Source organism: Molossus molossus, unplaced genomic scaffold, assembly GCF_014108415.1.
Source record: "Molossus molossus isolate mMolMol1 unplaced genomic scaffold, mMolMol1.p scaffold_m16_p_9, whole genome shotgun sequence".
Classification (NCBI taxonomy): domain Eukaryota; kingdom Metazoa; phylum Chordata; class Mammalia; order Chiroptera; family Molossidae; genus Molossus; species Molossus molossus.
In genome coordinates, this window is record NW_023425403.1 from 13,037,168 (window position 1) to 13,056,743 (window position 19,576).

The 19,576-nt window shown below is 39.8% G+C and overlaps 1 pseudogene; it reads right to left on the reverse strand.

The window, feature by feature from the left end:
• Nucleotides 1-14,101: 14,101 nt before the first annotated feature.
• Nucleotides 14,102-18,951, reverse strand: LOC118623010 (annotated as a pseudogene).
• Between the last annotated feature and the right edge of the window lie 625 nt (nucleotides 18,952-19,576).

Genomic DNA, 19,576 nt, shown 5'->3' on the forward strand with positions numbered 1-19,576 from the left:
CTTAGCTATGTTCCCTGCGTCAGCATCCCTCTCACTGCAGTAGCAGTGTCTGCCAGGGAGGGGGTCTCATCTGAGGCTCTACTGGGAAAGTTGCATGTGTTTGGGCCAGATTCAGTTTCTTGCAGATTATCAGACCAGGGGCCTCGGGTCCTTCCTGGCTCCGGTTCCTTGCCACGGGGGCTTCTTCACAGAGCAGCTCACTTTATCAGAACCAGCAAGGGTGAGTGTTACAGCAAGACAGAAGTCAAACTCTTATGTGACATGATCATGGAAGTAACATCCCACCACCTTTGCTTCATTCTATTGGTTAGAAACAAGTCACAAGTCACCGCCCACACTTAAGGAAAAAAACAATCACACGAGGGCATGAATAATACCAGGAGGCAGGGACTGAGGGCCTCTGAAAATCTATCTGCCACGACGCCGGCCCTAAGTCAGTCATCCACTCTCTGTTTTTTGTTTCATATCTTGGTTTCTTGAGTGTTGTGTTCCACCTTGTTCTTCATACTTGATTAATTGCCTGCTAAGTTGGCCATTTATTTTCTATACATACACCTCCTTCATCTCTGCTAAGCAAATGCTCTATTTTTTGACTCTTGAATTGAATGATAGGTTTTCGATACCAATACTCCTCGTGTACACTTATTGACTTCCTGGCACTGAATGTCTGTCTACTCACCTTCAAATACTGGTTAGATGGCTACTCTGCAATTTGATTTAATGAAATCAAACCTCCAGAATAGGTAGTTTAATAGTGTTAAATATCTACTATAAAAAGAATACAGGTGTGGTTCAAGCACTATTAGTCTACTTTGACTAATAGTGCTTGAACCACACCTGTATTCACTTCATAGATTAGTGTTCGGAACATGTCTCTTTGTCCTGATTCCCAAGACTCACAGCGTATTGCAACATTTGCCATTCTCCTGATTGTTTGTTTAGATCTGCCTGGTTTTCTGACTATAACCTATCTGGATCTGGTCCATCATGAAAGTGTCTGAGCTTGAGTTCTAATAGGGGTTTACTTTTCAGTACAAAAACGTCTCTCTCATAAACTCCTCCCAGCTGAAGTTCCATATCCAATCATAAACACAAGAATTTAACAAAATATAAATAACTACTCATTGAAGCACAACTTTATAATGATGAAGAAAGAGGCTTGAATCCAAAGAAATATTTATCTTTTTATAGTAGATATTTAACACTATTAAACTACCTATTCTGGAGGTTTGATTTCATTAAATAGATAGGTTAAGTGGGAAGAAAATAGTTCTCTATTGATCTAACATTCTTTTAAAAACAAAAGAGGACCAGAGGCACATATAAATGAAACAAACTAACAGAGCTCAGAAGGGAGGAGGATGGGGAGGACGGGAAGAAATCAACCAAAGAATGTGTGCATACCTGCCTAGCCCATGGACACAGACAACAGTGTGGTGAAGGCCTGCGTGCGGCGGGGCAGGGGGAGGGAGGAAAAGGGGGGAAATGGGGGACATCTGTAATAAAGTCAATAATAAAAAGAAATACATCTTAGTGTGAATCAAATGTTTATGCTCTCTTCTCTGCCTGAGATAACCTTTGGTATAACCTCTGTTTACCTGTCAAAATCCCATCTATGTGTGAGCTCCTGGGACTGCTATTTGGTCACCCGAACCCAACATACAATGAGCTCTCTTTATAAATCTTCAGAGACAACACTCCTACTGCTCCTGGGTGTCCCATAGCATTACTTTTATGTACTCCCTTTATGATCCTGCTGGGCTGAAAATATCCCTATGCCAAATACAATATTCTTCTTTTTAAAAGAATTTTATTGAATTTATTGTGGTGACATGGGTTAATAAAATTATATAGGTTTCAGGTGTACAATTCTATAATACATCATCTATATACTGTATTGTGTGTTCACCACCCCAAGTCAGGGCTCCTTCCATCACCATTTACAAAACAATATCCTTCTTACTCTTTTACCCATTGAGATATAGTCAGTGTATCCCTGAGCATTTTAGTTTTTCAATAAATATTTACTGCATTTTATTACATTGTATTGTGTATCTTTTCCATATTAATGAAGAGTCTTTCCCAACGTATTTTTAGTATTTATACAAGTAATAGATTAAGAGTCAAACTTTTACTATGAATAGATAATATTTGCGTCTGGGAAGCAGAGTTGGTAACTGACATTACATGTGATTTCATTCGTGATGACTGCTTTAAGTTAAAAGTATGATGCTATTTACTAATTAATAATATTGTAAATAAACTGTGAAACTCATCTTTTAAAATATCTGCTGCGGATTTACCTGTAGTGGGTAATAAATGTGTTTTTGTTTTCTTTGTCTTATATCTTTCTAGTTTATTTCTTATTAACCTATCAGTTTCATTTTGACATATCTGCATCCTCCAAAAAAAGTGTTGTATTTTGTATGTGGATACATTCGTTAAAGGTGTAATGTCATTGATATACCTTGAATGTCTTAAACCAACACAAACCTGAACCTTGGAATCAGAACCTTAAATGCATAAGGTTATCTGTCTATATGAGCAGGAAAGGCTGTGAGTTTCACTGCGGAGCCCCAGGAAACTGTTAAGGACATGGTGCCCCAGCTGGGTTCCCTTGTTGGGAACACCTCACTTCCCCAGTGGCTGGGATTGCTGCAGGAAGAGGGTCCTCAGATGTCAACCTCTCTGGGGACTGCTTCAGTGACAGAATAGTGCTTCACTCAAGTCACGTCTCCGTTCAGGGCAGCCCACATCTAAGGTCTGAGCAACATGGGAGATGAAGGACCTGCATGCTCATCACTGGAGCATCTCGGAAAGTTCAGCCCAGCTTCAGAGCTCCTGATGGGTTTGGCTACGTCCTTCACTGGTGCTTAATTTGAGCTCCATTTCCTCTCCCCAGTCCTGCTTTCTTCCTCCCCTTGCACAGGTGTTAAACCCTAAATTATTCACTAATAAATAGCGTGTTTGCTCACTTTCATCTGAGAGTCACCTTCACAAGAAACCCAACCTGCAACCAACACAAAAATGCTCTTGGTGCCGAATTTCCACCAAAAGATAGAGATGAAATTATGAATCTTTGCTGTTTCTGCCTAGAGAAGTTTTGTTGCTGCTTAATATTTGTTTGCCTTGCCCTCGCCCCCCAATTATTGGTGCTACTGACACTATGGGTCAGGTAGTTCCTTCTCATTTAGGGCTGTCCTGTGCATTGCGGGATGTTGAGCAACATCTCTGGAATCAACCACTAGGTGCCAGTAGCACCCAAACACCCACACTCAGTCTCCAGATACTGCCACTCGTCCGCTAGAGGGCAACACTCTTCGGCTGAGAACCACTGCCCTAGAGTTAGTTTTCTAGTTAAGGGCAATAGAAAAATAAAAGTCGATGGAAGAAAGTTGGTGTCATACAGACAGTAGGGGTCAGGGGTTGACAGTACTATGTCAAGGAGTTATCTGGCACAGGCCATGATGGACAGCTTGTCCCCTCCACCCCAACCCTATTCCACCCCGACCACCAATGAGCCATTAAGACTCAAGATTCCACCGTTCGGAACTAGGGATCAATGGATGTTTCCTTGAATGCAGTATAATATCTGTAGAGTCTCTAATCATATTTTAATGTTTATAAGATTCATTATTTATAGGTTTTGAAAAGGTATCCAATTATCTATAGATCTTGATGGCAAGAATTCTTGAATTCCACAGAAAAGCGGGAAGTTCTAGTTTTAGTGTTTTCTTCCCTCCTCCAAATCCTTAAAGTGCCAGGGTTCTTAAAGGCTTTCCTGATCTGCTTTCAATGTCTTGAGTATCTATTTAAGTCACAGAAATACTGCCTCCAATTATAATCTCTTCAATTGCAGGAAAGCTATGATATGGAAATTCTAGGGACTTTCCCCAACTCTCGAATTCTTTGGTATACACCAAAGCTGGAGTTGGGGTGAGAGGAGACCCACAATTGAGGAAGGAGGGGATCAGAGACCTGTGGGGACTAGCATATAAAGACTATACATCTTTAAAACATAGCCCTGTCTTTTGTAGGTCTGGTGATTTTTTTTTTTCCTCTTGAAAATTGGAATATATTTAAATAACTTCCCATCACCAAGTGCCCCACTCACCTCTGCTCTTGTCACATGTCGGTATCGTCCACATCATTTTAAAAAGAAGTTCGAAAAGAATGTGCCCTTATATATGTGTGGGTGCCATGAAAGGGTTGTACGCAGAAGAAATAGCTGTTTCTCAACACTGTAAGTATTGTTTGTATTTTTGGATCTAAGGTTTTACAATATTTTAGGTTTATTTTCTGCCACCCAATTCAAATTTTACACGTTTACTAACGTACCTTTGCAGCACAGAAGTTAGCTTTAGCAACTGCACAGGGTAAGAAGCAGAGAGAATATCCATGAAATACAGGTAATTATTAATCTTATCAGACCATTTCTTCCCATGAAGAATTTATAACTTTCTCATCTCTAATGAAATTCCCTGCCACAGAAGCATACTCTAATTACAGCCGCCTGCTTCTAGCAGGGTATTCATCCCAGACCAATGTGTGGTGAAACATTCTAATCCATTTTAAGCGTGTAATTTGTTTCTGCACTCAGATTCTAGGCAAAGAGCAGCTGGGTGTCACTGGAGACTTCTCTTACACGGTGAGGGCAAGACCAGTTAAACCAGAAGTTCACCGAGTGGAAACCGAAGATCCTAATAAAAGAATATTAATTTCGGACACGCAGTGGGGAAAATGGTCACAGTGGCTTACTAAAGTAGCTGACCCCACTGGTCGAGCCTGTTTGCTCACAAGCCATACGCTCCTCCTTTTCAAAGATCGAAAGGCATGGATTCTTCGCATGGCCATCCTTTATTCAATCATACACTGACTGTTTTTGAGCAAGGCACTATAATTTGTACTAAAGAGAATATCAAGAGATATACAAGAATACTAAGGAATATAAGCCACTGAAATTGTTTTTCCAAAGTTGATAGGGTAAAATAATTTTATAGAGTATTTTAAGATCATTTCTTATGTCTTGGGCAAAAAAGGAATAATCTGTGGAAGAGTCCATTTTTGTTCATACCACAAATATGTAACATTAAGTATATACCGTCTATTATTCATTCCACAATTTTATATTATTGCATAATTACAATTCAGAAATCTCAGATGCTGACATCGAAGGATGGTATATTCTATGACACAGTTATCTGTATTTAAAAGCCAGCATACAAAAGCTCAGAATAGACATAAGGTCTATAAAAGAGAAAAAAGTCACCATTCAAATTCCCACAATTGGAAATTATTTTAAAGGAAAATGTACAATACTAATTCAAATCTTAATGACTGAACCCTGGAGACAAGTACACACACACACACACACACACACACACACTCACAAGGTTGGAAGGCATCTCCTGTTAGGGTCTACATTTTTATTGCATTTTTAACTTTTACATCAGGTTACAATTAAATGCGAAACACTTTGAACAGCTGTTGTTCAGCCTTTGGTTGCTAATAGCCCTGCTGACGTTGCCCTTGTCTTTTCTGCACCTTTGTTTCATTTCCACTCCTCCCAAATTTCTGTGCTGGGATCAAAGAGCACACCGAGAAAAGAAAAAAGGAACACCATCTCCACAAAAGATAAAGAGCCGTATTCAACGGATCCAGAGCAGATTATTTCTAAAAAAGTGCTGCCAATAGCAAAGACCCACATGTGTGTGTGCGTGAGCGCGCACACACACAAACACACACACACACACACACACACACACACGGTTTTCATTTAGAGGTGAGCGTATATACGGTTTCAGATTTTAGAGCGAATGCACCTATGCACACCTGTGTACACACAAACATAAATAACAGAATTTATTTATTTCCTCAGACAATGAGAACAAAAACGAGCCAAAAGAACTCGTGTACTTCACAATTAATCTTTGTTAAATAGAGAACCAAGATTAAGTTCTGATGACCAAGGAAAAACACTAGACTCAGAACCAGAGCAGCCGCTGGCTACAGGTTACATCACCAGAGCAGCCGCTGGCTACAGGTTACATCACCGCCGCGGTTCAGCCGTGACACAGCCTCAGGCGTCAGTGCTGAGCAGAGACAGCCGTGTGGACATTGAAACTCTCTGGTCGCCTGACAGGCGTGCCCCACCAAACCCAAATGCAAGTTTGCTTCAGAAACAAACCTCAGGGTTGCACCATGACACGAACAATGCCCATAAAGAGAGTGAATGACCAGCATTAACTATCCCTAAATGGGTATCTCGGAAACTGATCACTGGTTATTGGTTTGTAATACCTGGATGGCCTCGTTTTATCCTTTCTATTGTAAAAGCATATATCAAGAGGGTTAGCCTGTAAACAGTTGACTCTGAGCTCATTTCGAATCCACAAGGCACAGGAGAGAGAGATAAATAATGCATGTAGTGATGCTGCAAAATGGTTTGAGCACATGCAAAATGAATGACCATATTACACATAGTTTAACAAAGGTTCATTTACGTTTGTTCACAACTGGCTGGCTGCTAAGCATAGACATCTGTATAAATATTAACCAAGACTCAGCTTTCAACAGATCATACTGACTAAGATGCCTTAAAGTAGTCGCAAACCAGAAGCCTGCTGTGTGGTTTGCAGACAGGGTGTGTTTAGACTCTGAAGACAATGGACATGATTTAGCACGTACATCATGTACTTAAAATTAACCCAGACCCTATATTTTTAGTGCTTGAAGCCATAAAAATATCTCCTATAATAAGATCTTTTAATTACCTTGATGAGAATGGGTACTTTATACATTTGAAAACCCAGTAAGGTGGTTTTGTTTTGTCTTGTTTTTACACATTTTTTCACACTAAAGTTATTCTATTTGCCATTTTGAAGGGAGTAAAATGGAAAGGAACTAAAAAATACAGGAGTAATAAATATCTCTAGCCTATCTTCCAAGATTCACAAATGAGCTATGTGTTGAATTAATTTTTAATTTGTCATATCTGGCACAGTCGGGCACCATTTCAAAGGTATGTTCATGGCAGGTACGTCTGGGCACGAGCAGTTAAATCTCAGTGCCAGCGTCTTCGCTAGGCAACCTCCATCACTATTATTGATCTGCTGTGTAACAAAAGGTCTGGAGCCTTTGACAAAAGGCTTTCAGTACATTTCTGTATTGAAGCCAGACAATGAAGGAAGTGCCTCTTGAGATTACACAGATTTATGATGGCCAAAAAAAACTTAAATAATTTCTAAAGCAAATTGTTTTTCTAAAAACTCCACCTTTGGCAGTTGCCCCCAATTTATCAAAGCAAAATAATACATTTTTATTCCCTTTCACTAGACCTTTGGCTAGCACTGTACCAGGAAAAAAGACATTAATAGTAATTGTCATTATTAGAAATTCATTCCAATCTCCCCTCATTTGCTTGCTCTGTTTGCTTCTGCCTCCTGTAGCACACCTGAAGAAGCAAAATCATAAGCCTATTTATATCAAGTTACTCCTATTAGTTGTCAATAAAATACGTATTCACCTCTTATTGTGTAAATAGCGCTGTGTTAGGCAAAGAGAAATATTTTTTTAACCAATGAGAAAAGCCTCTATTCCCACAAAACTCCTTCAGATTGGTTGGCAAAAAGATCTAGCCATGAAACAATTAACGAGTGCAGCAGCACATAGAAACCTGCTCTCATCCAGTTTTTTGCTTGTTTGTTTGTTTGTTTTTTGTATTGGAAGCATCAGAGAGGCTTCGCAAATAAACTGCAACTTGAGTTGGGCCCACACATTTTCATAAAATATGAACAGGTGGAGAGAGAAAGAAAGGATGGCCATAGACCTGAACATAAAGGTGTGAAAGAACATGGTTTATCATATACAAGCACATAATCTATTTGGAGATAAAACACACACTTACCTACATACTTAAAACTGGTCCAATAGGTTAGAGACAGGGCTTCGCCTAAGGTAGAGAGCGACACCCACGCGGCCTGGTTTTTAACATCTCAGAGTCTTTCAAGTCTGTCAGTTTTCATTACACACTGATCGAGTTTCACAAGAAAGTAGAATAATGCAAATTGGTATCTACTGAAAGCAACCATTACATTATTTTACACTTTTTAGGGGGTAACTTTTTCACGAATTGTAATTCTGATTTCTGGGCCAACTCTATACAAAATATGATAAACAACATCATCAAATAAGCAAATAGAAGTGGATTTTATATTTTAAAATATAAATAAATTAGATACCATGATAGCCAACAGTTATTTAATTAAATATCACTTGCAAGAACCGTGCTTGCGTTACCTCCCTCCGGGACCACCATCCCCCTCCACAGACCTGGCCTGCACGAGGAACTACAGCAGATGCCCTATACATATTGAATGAGTAAGTAAATACATTACAGAAATAGCGGCAGATAATGGGGAAACCCAAATTATTTCATGCTCATTACCCAAAAATGACTGCGTGGAAAAAAAATACTATTTTCATTAACATCCTCTCCAGTATTTTTCTGCCCTGGCTGGCTGGCTCCGTTGGTTGGAGCATCATCACGTACACCAAAAAGTTGTGGGTTTGATTCCTGGTCGGGGCACATACTTAGGTTGCAGGTTTCATCTCTGGTTGGGGCGCATACAGGAGGCAACTAATTGATGTTTCTCTCTCACATTGATGTTTCTCTCTCTCCTTTCCTTTCTCAATAAAATTAATAAGCATGTTCTTCAGTAAGGATTATAAAAAAAGATGCTCTCCCATTTTTAACGGTTATATGAAAAGGTATGGGAAAGGGAGGACTATAGTAATAAAAGGGAATTTTTGTTTGTTTTTAATGTTAAGAATGAAAGTTCTGTCTCCCATTTATGGCTGACTATATATGTACTGTACAATTTCAGATGATGAATGATTAGATGTTTTATGGAGACTTGGGATTTGGGTTTTAGATTTCAGCTTATGAATCCTAAGGTCAAAATTTGAAAAGTACTAACTTCTACATGTTCATGTATCAGTAATAAATATAAATTTCCAAAGTTCTCTAAATTTGGTCCCACCTTGGAGAAGCTAATCTTATTTTCCACTTGATTAACCCAGTAGATATTTAATTAAGCACTTACTATGTACAGAGCTTAGACACTGTGTAGTAGTCAAATAAATGTTATTGATATTCAGTACTTACCTTGGAGGAGATTATACAAAGACAGGATAGGCAAATATTTAAAAGTTATTAACAAGACAGTGTAATGCATATAAGTAACATATAATAGCATTACAGGACTTCAGGGAAGTGAGGTGCACTATCACTGGCATAGTCTTAGATGATTTTATAGAAAAAAAATAATTGTATCTTCAAAAATGGCTATGATTTAGCATGATGAAGAAGAGATTAGACTGCATTTCAGGAATACATTCATGGCATGAGGAAAATCACCAAGTCTGTAATGGGCATGACAGGCTTAGACAAAAATACAGATTAACCTTTGTTAAGAAAGACTATTTCTCTGGAGTGAGGGAGGTGATAGGGAAATCATAGTTTTGCAGCATGAGGAGAGCCTCAGATGACAGCCGAGGCTTCTAAGACACTTCTACAGACTGTGGTGGATGATGTGATGGAAGGGTACTTTTAAGATCGTTTATCTGATGGGCATGCTCGTGTGCAGGATGCATTCGAAGTGGGTGCCCTGGAGGCCAGATATGCTGGGAAATAAGCCGAGCACGAGCAAAGAGCCGCAAGCGCGTGACTGAAGAGGAGAGGATGGGTCGGAGTAACATTTCAAAAGAGAAATCAATGGCACTTATTGACTGATTGGACTTGAAGGGAGGCTCTAAAGGTCATTTTTTTAAACTAAAACAACTGCAGAGATGATCACAGAAGTAAAGGAGGTTCATGTACCACTTCAAGGATTGGCCCTCCAAGACCCCGTCCAAACTAAATTCCACTCCTACGTCTGCAGAAAATGTTTCGCTCTCTCTCCCCTTTGTCTGCTCAGTTATGTCCATCTGTTAACATTGACCTCAAGCCCACCCTTCCTTGGAAAACCTTTGCTGCCTACTCCGATCCTTGTACAGGGTCTTCTTCTTTGAGCCCCTGATGCTGTTGCTTCTTGTCCACAGAGACCAGGTGTCTGGTTCTTCCTCCTGCGTGTTATAATAATTATTTTTTGTATGAATCTTCCCCCCCAACTAATTTTCACTCTTTCTATATCACAAAAGTAAGCACTGAATTAAATATTAACTAATGTAAAATATAAACTATAGATTGAGGTAATAAATCTAAATAAATGTGTCTCTTTCCACTAGGTCACTGAAAATTTTAATACCCAAAGGCTACAGGAAAGCTATTTGCACCATATCTTCAAACACTAAAATAATCTCTTCTGAAATTTGAAGCTGAATGTGTGGCCAGATACTCAAGTATAATCTGTTAAAATAAAGCAAAAACAGCACCGGAAAAGTGTGGCAAATACCCTCTATAGCTGAATGGACCGTCAAAAAGCCTACTCTGAGAGTCACAATGGAGCCACACAGGTCCTGTGCTGTACAAAGAGAAACAATTCAATGATGTGTTTGTGCTGCTCAGAAAACCACACAAAGTCACTTTCTGCTTTTTGGTTTGCTCTTTGGCCCAGCGGAAAAAGTTGCCACAGAAATTGCTTTGTGCTCAGCCAAACCTCAACTTGTTCATTCCCGGGCCTGGGATCACAGAAGGTCAAAAAGTGAAACCCACCTGCTGTGTCACAGGTTCACAGTCCAGAGACTTGCTCTGTTCTCGGCGCTTCTGTGCAGGTTGCTCCTTGGGGACATGGATTTCCCCATCGAAAGGCCAACTCGTGATTAACTTGCACTTGGTAAACCGTCATTTGTTGAGAGTCGTTTGGGTTCTAAGCACAAGAATAAGAAATTTGGAGATCATATAAAAATAATTACATACCAAGAATTAAAATTAAAGATCCTGAAATACTAAATGTACTAATTTTGATATTTATAAATGCATAAAAAGATATTGCGTGGACAAAAAATAGAAATAATGATCTATAAAGCAACATGTAATTATGGTTAAATACCATCATAAAAACTTAGAGCATTATTAAGATTTATAGCATTATGAAACTTTTATAACGTAGACTTTAATCTAAAAACAGAAATATAATCAGCGCTGAGAAAAGGTCAAAAGAAAAATAAACAAAAAATCCAAGTATTCCTCAGACATTTAAAGTGCAGAAGCAGCGAATACCTTGATAATTTCTTCTCTAAATCCTAAACTATAAACACCATCAAATTTGGGATTTAGGTAATAAAAATAAAATGTTCAGTGATAACATTTCAAAATATTTTATAACTTTTTATTTATATTAGATCTTTGTTCTTAAGTAACATAATGACAAGTACATTTTTCTAAAGTGTACAATTATAATAAATGAATGGCTAAATGAATGAATAATTCTCTTACATTAGGTGGCCCCAGACAGCTGACTTTTCATAAGCCAATTTCTAGTATTTTGTCCATTCAGAGTTCTCTACACATAATTCACCGTAGCCTACAAAGAACTAAACAGCACCGGGGGGAAGTCATGTTGTTAAATCAATTATGTGAACTTTTTGAAAAAATTCAAAGTTAAGAGTCTCTTTTCTAGAAACCTGTGGGAAGTTTTGAGTGCTCTATGAAGTGTATGTTTGGCCATTACTCTGTAGTCAGGACCTGCCACATCACTGGCAATTACGTTTAATTGATGATAAACTGATAAGTAAATTAATTAATTCATATAGCAAAATATTTGACATCTTTTTCACTTCTTTGAAATCCTCCTCGATTTATGTCCAGGCTTCTGTCTTTGTTCTGAATAAGTGCAACTGCTAAAAGTTTATTGTGTGCATTTTAAATATTTCACACTAAGGTTAAATATATTCTATATGTAATTTTTTTGATTGAAAGAAAGAGTATTTTGGAAAAGTTGTTTTATTTCAATATCAAAAACCCCTTCTCTGTCTTTATTTAAATTGTAGGTGTACGTAGCAAATTCCACTCTGAATCAAAAACTGACATTGGGTTCTGGCTGCACTAAATATGAATAGCAAATTGCTCCCAGTAGTTAATATTTTAACTCATCAACTATAAATTAGCAAGGAATGGTAGTTGATTTTATCCACGTCTGCAAAGATAGCACTGTATTTTGAAAGGCTCTTCAGAGGTGGACAAGACAAGCAGGACAGCTAGGACACAAATCTCACTATGCCACGAGATCCCTTGATTTGTTGAACAGAGAAGCATAGGACTTCAGGGGAAAGTATTACGTTTGGTATCTTTCATTGGCGGTGTTTCTGTGTTTACCTCGGGTGGTGAAATGGGCCACGGCATCTGAGACCAGTTCTCCCTGCCGTGCGTGCGAGTTACCAGAGTTAGGCACTTCCCACCTCTGGGTGCACTGGGTACGTTTCTGAAGCGTCAGTCTTGTGGGGAGAGACGTGACATATCGTTTCAAATGTTCTAGAAACACTGCCTTAAAAAAACATAATGAACTAATTTATGAAATGAAGATTCATCTCACCTAGTGTGTTCCTTTATCAACTAGAATGTTTACATAAAGTAAAATCACAGAGGTCACAAAAAATGCTTTCTGGAATCAAGACCTCAACAAAAATTACATGGTCGTCATTAAAAATTACTCCAGTGATGTTCTTCAACATGACCAGACATGCCATTTTGTGACATTCTCCAGAGTTTAAGCTATCAGAGGGTTTCCTGAAGAATGATGAAATGTTACCACTTTGTCCCGGATACAAATAGCCTACAATGTCAATCAATAGCATCATATTTTTTAACAACCTACAATCCTAATGCTTTCAATGCTTATGCTTATCCCAGTGAAGGAGTTTCTGACATGAAGAAATGAAGGCATTTACTGTGGTCAAAAATATCAGTACACATGCCTAGTCAGTGTGGCTCAGTGGGTTGAGCATCCTCCCATGGACTGAAAGGTCTTGGTTCGATTCGGGGTCAGGGCAGGTGCCTGGGTTTCGGGCTCCATCCCCAGTTGTGGGGGGGGGGGGCATGCAGGAGGCAGCCAATCGATGTTTCTCTCTCACATGGATGTTTCTATTTCTTTCTCCCTTCCTCTCTCTCTAAAAAAAGCAATAAAAAATGTATTTTAAAATATCTATAAGCAAATAAGCACTCTTACCCCACATGGGATTGTTAAATCCACTCTGTGACTTTCCCCTCCAGAAATGAGCCCTGAGGGAAGCTGCCCTCCATTGTTGAATGGATCCCCAATCTGTTAGGAGTCCAAGGTGCTTGTAGAATTCAACACAATGTATTCTGATACCAAAACCAATTTTAAAACTGAGATATAATTTACACACCGTAAAGTTAACCCTTTAAAACTGTGTAATTCATTTTCTAAAATATTTACAAAGTGGTGCAACCATCACCACTATTCAACTCCACAGTATTTTCATCACCCTAAAAAAACAACCCCTTCTCCCTGGCAGTCACTCCCAACTCCCCTCCCTCGGCCCTGGCAACCCCAAGCAGCTTTCTGTCCCCGTGGGTCTGCCTACTCCAGATACCAAAATCAGTCCTGAAAGAGGATTTTTTCATTGGTTTGCTTGGATAGTTAACACTGCTGTATCTTTATTGTACTTTTTAAAATAGGTTTTTATTTATTTTAGATAGAGAGGAAGGGAGAGAGATAGAAACATCAATGTGAGATATATGGATTGGTTGCCTGGGTCACGCCCCTCGCTGGGGAGTGAGCACAACCCAGGCACGTGCACTGACTCAGAATGGAACCAGTGACCTCTTGGTGCATGGGATGACGCCCAGCCCCTGAGCCACACTGGCCATGCTGTTTTACATTTTAAAAATACAAAACATCTATTTATAAGGAAAAACAATTGCAGATTTTTGTCCAATGTTATTCAGTTATAGAATTCTTTTCTTTTCTTTTAATATTTTAAGTTTTTCTTCATTTCAGAACTGCCATTAGGAACAGACGTCATAAAAAAAAATGCACATACACTGGAGATTTTTCAAGGAACAGGAGCTGGAAATAAAAGTTAAGAGCAATCAGGAGAACTGAAATGGTCCCAGAGAAGCTCTGAGAATCACATTTCCTTAAATGCCCTTGATAACCTCTTCCAGTGCTTCCTTTGGGAACATGTGGAAATTCTGGCCAGGCTGCACGTGGCCAGCTCTGTGTTAGTTGCATCCGGCTTCTCCTCCGTTACTTGTTTGAGATGATGAGAGAAGACTTGATGGAGAGTCATGGACTTGTGGTAAACTTCTCGCAAGGGGCTCTGGGCACCCTCCGAAGCAGAGCCAGTGGCTCCAGCCTCACACTGAACATCGGTCCCAGATGGGTCCATATGAAACAGCTGAGGTCCTTTCTCATCAACTCCTCCAAGTAACAGCGCTACTCCAAGGGGACGAGACATGGCACCCAGATCTGCATCTTCTTCTCCAAACTATACCGCCAGATTGGACACAGCCTGTGTCACGCGCTCCACCGTCATTGTCTCATTGTAGGTGAACCAACGGTTCTGTGTCTCCACTTTGGGTTTATGAATCAAAGTCTTAGCATCAGCAGTTAGCCCAGCCATGGCACAACCTATGTGAGAGCATCAGTCTCTACAATGTTCTCAACGCTGCTTGGCTCCTCGAGTGGGGAGGTAGTTCTCTCTCCACAGCCCCTCTGAGGTCTGGATTCCAAGGGCTGTAGAACCGAGCTCGATAGCCTCAATGGCATATTCCACTGGAAATAATCTTCCTTCGGGAGAAAAAGTATTCTCACCACTGTCGTACTCACACCGGGTGAGAACGTGGCGAGGGTAGGAGCAGGTGGCAGCAGCCAACACCAGTGCCCCCTATAGGATTATTTTCTAGAGGGAAAAGGAACTTTGCTTCCTAGATTCAGTTTCCCAGAATTTGTTATTTCAATTATTTTATTCATGCTCCCAAAGAAAATTTCTTGAAGTAATTATATTATTTTCTCACAGGAAGCACATTAAATGAATTATATTTTATAGTTAAAACAAATAACACTAAACATAGCTTAAACATAAAAATTTACTTAGGGGGCGGGGAGTAGAGAGGGTATGGGGGGTAAATGGTGAGGAACAGAGACTTGACTTGGGGTGGTGAACACACAGTGCAGTGTACAGATGAGGTGTTGAGGAATTGTGCACCTGAAACCTTTATACTTTTGTTAACCAGTGTCACCGCAATACATTCAACAAAAAGAAAAAAATTTTAAATAAAGAGTGAATTTTTAAAAAAAGAAAATTTACTTAAGAAAGCAATGACTTCTCTAAAAAATATTTAGACATTAGCCATTTTAGCAAAATTGCTCAATTTTGTGAAAGAGAATCAAATGCAAATTTGTTCTAAGTAGTATGAGAACTAGAAATACAAATTTTCCTAAATGTATTATATTTAAATTAAAAGAAATTTACTCTCTGTAATAAAATAATAATGTTGAATTAAAATCTAGCATTCTGAATGGTAAGTGGTTTTGCTGACTGGCTTTGTTGATAAACCTATGATTTCAATACCTTCTGGATTCTTTGCAGCGTCAGTGCTGAGATTTTTCAAACTGGGAAGCAGAGACCCCTGGACACTGATGTCCCATAGTCTCAGTGAGAAGCTCAGGGTCTAGTTTAAGGTGGTGTGATGAAAGGAATGAATGAAAAGAGGTAAAGAGGAACATTTTATAATAATAAAGAAGTCAGTTCATCAAGAAGATATAACACCCTACAGGTATATGCATCTAATAACAGAACTTCAAAATACACAAGTAAAACAGAATAGAGAGAAAAAAATAAATAAAAATTAAGGTTTATTGTTGGGTATTTTAATATTCATCTCTCAGAAGTAGGGGAAAAAATCAGTACAGATATAAAAGGTAAGAGCAGCCCTGGCCAGTTTGGCTCAGTGGTTGGAACATTGGCCTGCGGTCCCTAGAGACCCGGGTTTGGTTCCCGCTAAGGGCATGTACCTTGGTTGCTATTTGTCCCCGGCCCTGGTTGGTCGTGCGGGTGGCAGCCACTCGATGTGTCCCTTTCACGTCGATGTTTCTCTCTCTCTCTGTTCCTCTCTCTCCCTCCCATCTACCTGAACAAAAAATGGAAGAATGTCCTCGGCTGAAGATAAAAATAAAATTTTAAACATTTAAAAAATTAAAGGTGTGAGCAACTCTATTAGTTCAAGCAGACTGATATTTATGGAATACAATACACAACAACAGGGCATCACACACTCTTTTCAAGTGCACGAGGAATATTCACAGACAGGTCACATGCTGGTCCACGAAATAAGTCTTAAGAAATTTAAAAGAACTAGTCATGATGGCGTGGGTTCTCTCAGTACAAATGAATTAAATTATAAATCAGTGATGAAAATGTTTCCAGAAAACCCTTAAATATTTGGAAATAAGGGAAGACAATTACAAATAACCCAGAATCAAAGAAATTACAAGAAAAATTTTAAAATATTTTAAATAACATGACAATGAAAACATATATCAGAAATTGTGGGATGCAAGAAGAACAATGCTATGTCTAGAGAGAAATTTGATGTTTATGTGGTTATAATAGACATTGTGGAAAACAAATGATCATGATATATTGAAACAGTATTTACCATTACTGGGGAACCATTTAAACCAATTTTACTTGGAAGAGCAGGAGGTAAGGGATAGGTTTGGGGGCACGGAGTATACAACCTGGGAAGAAGAGCAGATATTTGGCCTTGACATTTTATTATTATTATTTTATTTTTTGGTACGTGTCCCTAGCGGGAACTGAACCCAAGACTCTGTGGTCCATAGGCCGACGCTCCAACCGCTGAGCGATACTGGCCAGGGCTGGCCTTGACATTTTAAAATGAGGCTAGGGGAAGAATTTCTGGGAAGGAGGGAGCATGAGGAGAGACAGGGAGGGGTACGCTGGTACATGAAATGTTGTTGACAGAACAGCTAGTGTTCCAACTGCCTGAAGCCTGAGATTGATCGGGGAGAGTGGAGCTGAGAACATAAATGAGGGCATGTGTCAGATGGCGACGGGCCTGGTACGCACTATGTTTTCATGTAAATAAATGTGCATGTCAGAACCCCTTCTGTGAACACATCCAACAAATCCTCCTTTTGCTTCTTTGAAGGAAAAATGACCAAGACTAATGCAACAATCGGTCCAATACACATTACAACTATTGCAAAACAGGAGGAAGGTTGATGAATACCAAAATCAGGAGGCTTTTCCATATGTATCAGTCGTGGTAGTTTATTTGCCAGAAGGAAGAATCATTTCAGTCACTTGGAAAGTTTACTGACGCTAGGCTCAACTGCACCTCCGCGTATCACCCAGCACACCAAGGACAGGGACCAGCCCAGATAAGATACATTACTGACAATCTTCCATTTACAAACAAAAGATTATTGTAAAACGAAACACACTAAAATCCAGCAATGCGTTGTCACTTCCAGAAATGGTTTTGCACCAGGTGATGTAAAGTAACGAACTCTGCACTGATTGATATGGTCCAGTGCGTCAAGGCTTCCCATTGGAGGTGAACACCTGCAAGAATCCATACTATTGACTTACTGGTAACATCAAAAAGCTGTATGAAATGCTGAAATATAAACAGAATTTCACATTGTCAGAAATCGTACGGCAGTTTTGTTTTCCCTAATTCACAATTAAATTATAACAGCAGCAAGTGGTATTCTGGGCCGCTCAAGTTACTCGGCTGCAGAGCCAGAGAATTTGATGAGGTGTACTATTTTTCCCTCAAGGCTAAAAATGTAATTACGAAAACGTCCTGAACTGAAAACAGTATTGTCAGCTGTTTGCAGGAAAGATAAAAGATCATTTAGAGGTAAAGAGATTATGGATAAGAAATACAAAATTAAGTTGAGACCACCAGTATGAAGAGAGCAAGTGATAATCAATAAGAACTAAACATCAAAACATTTTATCATAGTGAAAGAATAAGGCTTTTCCTTTTTCTCAAAGAACAGCACAGAATTACTTAATTCATCTCTCTGATTAGTTCTCTTGGATGTTTGAAGATGGAAAGATATCACATGATGATACAACTTCGAGTGGTGCTGAAATAAGGAGCCTGAATGTGCCTCAGTGTGTCAAACTGACAGTCTGGGGGAGGCACCACTACACTCAATGACCACAGGCTCCTCTTCGTAAGTTCGCACTGCAAGAGGTACTTAATAGTGTCTTCACTCCTTGCCCTCAAACCTATCTTACTCTACGTCCTCTCGGCAAAATGGAGGTATTAATATTGCCTTCACAAGATTTCCGGGAAGCTCAAATAATCGAATGGACGATACACGTGAAAGAACTGTATGATGCAGAGCCCAACACACAGGGCATCATTACAAAGTGCCTCCTATTTATAAAGCCCTTTTCAAAGCATTCTGGACATCATCCAGTCCACAATTATTACCAAGCCTACAGCATGGCAGGCTCTCTACCAGGTGCTGGGGAGAAAGACACAAGAGCCTCACCCTCAGGGAGCTCACAGCCTCGATCCTGGAGGAAAGACAGACATGTCATTGGACAGTCATGTCTGTGCCTAAGGAACATGCCAAGAAAGCACAGAGGACAGGAGTGTATTACCAAGGAGCTGGCATTTAAGTTAAGAAATTAGAAGCTAACTCCTGTTCTCAAGACTGGAATTCTGCAGCTCCCCCAAATACTTAATGGCAAACTTGAAATGATCACAGTTGACCTTGTTATCAGTTCTCCGATGGTAGAACGGAGAGAGATCTGTTATTGTTTGCACGAGGAAATGAGCTGTAGAAAAGATCAACAACCTGTTCTGGTTGGATGCCTTGCCTTGGGGGCCCACAGCGAAACAATGCCTGGGCAGCAAGACTGGTCTTCAGACTCAGGGAGTGCTCACCTCTGAGCATCGTCGTCTGTTTGGTGTTCGCAGTCGTGGAAAAGGAGCATGGGGCCTTGTGGGACGTAAAACTCTTCATGCCAGACACGTGTTTTGAAAAAGGAATCATGACTTTCAGAGAATCAGGAGAGTCCATCAAAACGAGTGAAACACAGTGAGCAGGTCTTCACGCATGTAAGTGGTTTACATTCATGGACAGGCCAGTCTCAAACCCCATAGTTGTTCTGGGAAGATAAACCTCAATTGTATGCTATGGGAATGTCAAATAAACTGATTTTTATATAACAGTTACCTTGGCCACACTACCCCACAGAGAGTGTAAAAGTCCATGCATGCTAGGTGGCCCATGTAGGTAAAAAAAAAAATGTTTTATTGCCTTCTCTGCAACCACACCACACACACACACACACACACACACACACACAGTGCAGCACTAGCAACTTAGCATCAACCCCACACAGTGAGTGCCTGGCAACTGCTGCTCTGCTAACTCCGGAAGGATTTCCTGAGTATTTCTGAAGGAGCATCCAGAGCTGCAGCAGCAACACCCTGTCGATGAGCAGAGGTCAAGGAGCTCTTTCCACCGCGGGAGCCGGATGGAAGGGAGTGTAATACTTGTGGAGAGGAGCAAGGCGGGAGCTGCTGCCCGCTGGGAACAAACTGAATTTCAGAAAA